This window comes from Rhinolophus ferrumequinum, chromosome 14 (genome assembly GCF_004115265.2).
Source record: "Rhinolophus ferrumequinum isolate MPI-CBG mRhiFer1 chromosome 14, mRhiFer1_v1.p, whole genome shotgun sequence".
NCBI classification, from domain to species: domain Eukaryota; kingdom Metazoa; phylum Chordata; class Mammalia; order Chiroptera; family Rhinolophidae; genus Rhinolophus; species Rhinolophus ferrumequinum.
Genome location: NC_046297.1, coordinates 17,287,447 through 17,291,229, shown reverse-complemented (window position 1 = coordinate 17,291,229; position 3,783 = coordinate 17,287,447). Strand labels below are relative to the sequence as shown.

The 3,783-nt window shown below is 37.9% G+C and overlaps 1 pseudogene; it reads right to left on the bottom strand.

The window, feature by feature from the left end:
- Positions 1–1,495: 1,495 nt before the first annotated feature.
- On the bottom strand, positions 1,496–2,495 carry LOC117033551 (glycoprotein-N-acetylgalactosamine 3-beta-galactosyltransferase 1-like; annotated as a pseudogene).
- Between the last annotated feature and the right edge of the window lie 1,288 nt (positions 2,496–3,783).

Genomic DNA, 3,783 nt, shown 5'->3' with positions numbered 1-3,783 from the left:
TTTGTCAATATAAGTAATGGCTACGTCAGGTGCTAAAAAGGAAGGATTTTAAAACTGCTTTAGGGCTGGCCCCGTGGCTCAGGTGGTTGGAGCTCCGTGCTCCTAACGCCCAAGACTGCCGGTTCAATTCCCACATGGGCCAGTGGGCTCTCAACCACAAAGTTGTCGACTCCCACAAGGGATAGTGGGCTCCGCCCCCTGCAACTAAGATTGAACACAGCACCTTGAGCTGAGCTGCCTCTGAGCTCCCGGATGGCTCAGTTGGTTGGAGTGCATCCTCTCAACCACAAGGTTGCGGGTTCGACTCCCGCAGGAGATGGTGGACTGTGCTCTATGCAACTAACAATGGTGTCGGGACTTCAAGCTGAGCTGGACCCTCCACAGCTACGACTGAAGGGACAACAACTTGACTTGGAAAAATCTTGGAAGTACACACTGTTCCCTTTCCCCAATAAAATTAAAAAAAAAAAAAAGCACCCTATGAGTACATCTGCAAGGTGGTTTAAAAAAATACAAATAAAACTGCTTTATATATATAAGTCATGAAAGACACAACCAAGTTCTCACTTCTCAACCTACTGAGAATAAAATGAACTATAATTACATAGTTGGTAAAAGTTCTAATTAATTATAAATTTCATTTAGCAATTTCTGAGCGTGGCACTAAGTGGCACTGATACAAGAGAAGCATTAAGATGACACAAATGTAAGAATAGCATTAAGTTTACAATTTATTAGTTACCATAGTTACCAATGGGTAAATTTGGGATAAAACATTTACATAGTCATGTTGATGAATTCTGTTAATATTTGAGTAAATAAATATTAATAGCAAAGAATAAAACTCAAGAAATGTTAAACATAATTAGAAAAGGGAGCATAAGAACTAACTGAACATTATTCACTCTAGGAAAAGATCAACCATTAATTAGAACCAAGTATATAACATAGTCAAGACCTATGATAATTTCAAAATGCCATTCGTTAGTGCATTTTAGGACAGGTGGCATTCCTATTCTACCTTTTTCTGTAAGAAATACTGCTAATTGTAAAAAAATCACAGTGAAAGTTTTTTAGGCAGTAACTGTGTATAAGGGTTAGGTTCTATTCATTTATGTCATATTGCAATTCAGGCATGCATCTTGATTTTAAAACCATGCCAATATCAGCATTTGCTTCTAGAATTTTCATTAAGGCAGACCTGTTTAGCATTATGTATGTTTTACTTAACATGGTGCAGTGTAGTTTTGGTAAGTTAAATTTTATTTCCTCAGTGAAACTAAACTTCTGGTCAGAAACAGGCAACAAAATCTCTCATTTGACCACTGTTTGAAGGATTTCTAACAGGGAATGTTTGCTTAGAAAGAATTGCTCCCTAGGACCCCAGTGTTCTCTGCGAAGATACAGAGATCCTTTTTCAGTGCCATGCTAGACTCTTTACCTTTGCTCTTTCATGGCTTTCTCTGAAGGACTTTTTAAATTGGGTTTTGGATATTTATTTATTTTTGTTTGCTTTGCTTATTCCCTTTAGTAGATGCTCAGTAAGGCAGATCGATATCTGTGCAAATAACCATATAGATGAAGATGATAACCAAAGTATTCGAACTCATACATAGCTGTAGCATTAGCATAGTGAAAGGAAACTGCAAAATCAGAATGGCAACTGGGACGCTCTAAAGGAGGATAATGGTTACATTTCCAGGACCAAAAGAGTTCTGGGTAGAGAAACTTTGAATTAGGTGGTATTTGGCAAAAGGGGATGAAAAGTTTTGTTTCTAGTGGTATCTCTGGAATCTGATTCTGTGTTTAGGGTTCCCATGCATCTTTCCAGCGGTATCTTCAGAGGAACAGGAGTACAGGTACTCGCTTTAATCACAGGAACAAATCTCAAAGCCTCTTTGCTCAGTTCATATCGTGCTCCTCCATTCACATAGCCCTGCTTTACATAATGCTTCAGGGTCATTGTTGACAAGCAGCCATCTCAAGTCATCTAGTGTGACATATACATCCTCATTGGCTTTCATAAACCACTCGGCACATTCTAGACAATGTCATGAATATACCGAAAGGCTTTAACTGTTTTCCAATATAATTGTTTTCTGCCTTCTTCCATGTTTACTCTCACAGCAGGGAAGTCTTTATTTTCTTCTGGGCTCATAAACAATGCTTTATTATAAGGCCTGGTCCATGTTGCTCTGACTTATTTGGCAATTTGGCATCAAAGAATTTTCACCTTCCTATAGAGGGTTTCATCAACATCTGTGCTCTCATATTTGTGAGGACTATCATCTGTATTCAGCTTCATCTGCCCTTCTAGATGATTCTGGACAGAATCATCTGAATGCCTCACATGAGGATACTTACTAAGAATATTAGGCTAGATGTCACCTTGTTCTTCCAACAAAATACTAAATGGCTGAGAACATTAAAAAAATATATCTGACTGCTAATCCAGAAAGGCAGGTTAAACAATGCAGCCAAGAATTTCAGGCCATTCAGTTCCTAAAGTGCATATCTGATATCAGTAGGGTTCCCTCCGGCTCCTCTTGGAGAGGTGGGGCTGGACCACAGCTGCTTTTGGCAGCTGCGGGCACTGTGCACTGTGGTCCTGGATGCTGTGCAGATGGAGACAGCCCAGAGGGCCCCAGCCTGTGTGCTCATCTCTCCAGCATTATTTTTAGTGATCTGTTTGTGTGTGCGTGCGCGCGCATGTAGGTGTGATTCTGTATTACTCTATATGAGCATGTACATTATTTCCATTACAGTTTTTTTGCTCCGTAACAACTGTAAAAACTGTCAAGTTTATCATCTGTTGAATTAAAGTTGCTGATGGCAATTGTTAGTGTTATTAAATGTAATAGGGCTAAGATCATAAATGAGAATTGAAAAAATGGAATAGATTTCCAAACAATCAACTTAAAAGACACAGATACGTCTATTAAGAATGGTCATAACATGACTTTTAATAAACATTAGAAATATGTAAATTAACTTTCCTTTTCAGTTTTATGTTCTGAAAAAGCTATTATAGGCTTAATAAGGACATTTTTGTGTTGAAGCATATTATCTTCTAAACTGATTTTTTTTTTGGATTCTATCTCTGAAAATTACTTCTAAGTCTTCAGTTATTTGAATGTGTGAATTGAGTGATTAGGGGGGTGGGAGAAGGGTGAGAAAAGTTAAAGACTTTTCCTGTAAGTAGTATTTGCCACATAATCCTTCTTTGGATGTTGTTTTAATGCATCTAATGAGACAATGCAAAAAAGGTCACATTTTTCAGAGGTAATAAAGGTGAGGGTGGCCTACCTGCATACACATCTATAGAACTGACTCTAGACAAGTGTATAAAGAATTAATTATGCAAACAAATCCATCAGCCAGCCGTTATGAATCACCTGTTCTGTACCTAGCAGTGTGCTAGGTGGTGTAAAAGATGCAGAATAACGGCCTTCCAAATACATATTAATGTCCTAGAACTATTTTTTGAAAAGCTATTCAGAATAAAAGGCAAATTGATAGTTAAAATCAATGTGCAGTCATTTTTCAGTTTTTAGCCATAACCTAAAATAGCAACTCTATAGTTGTCCTTTCCACTGACTTTATAAGGTGAACATCTGATTTACCTAACTTTCCAAAGAGCCCTAAAACTCAGAAGCATGACTGTGTAGTAACTTTGGGATGGGTAGGTGATACTCAAATAGACAGAAAGACAGATAAATAGTGGTATATTCTTCTGGTTGTCCGAGGACACCATTTTGAAGGATATGGCTGTCTCAGATACTT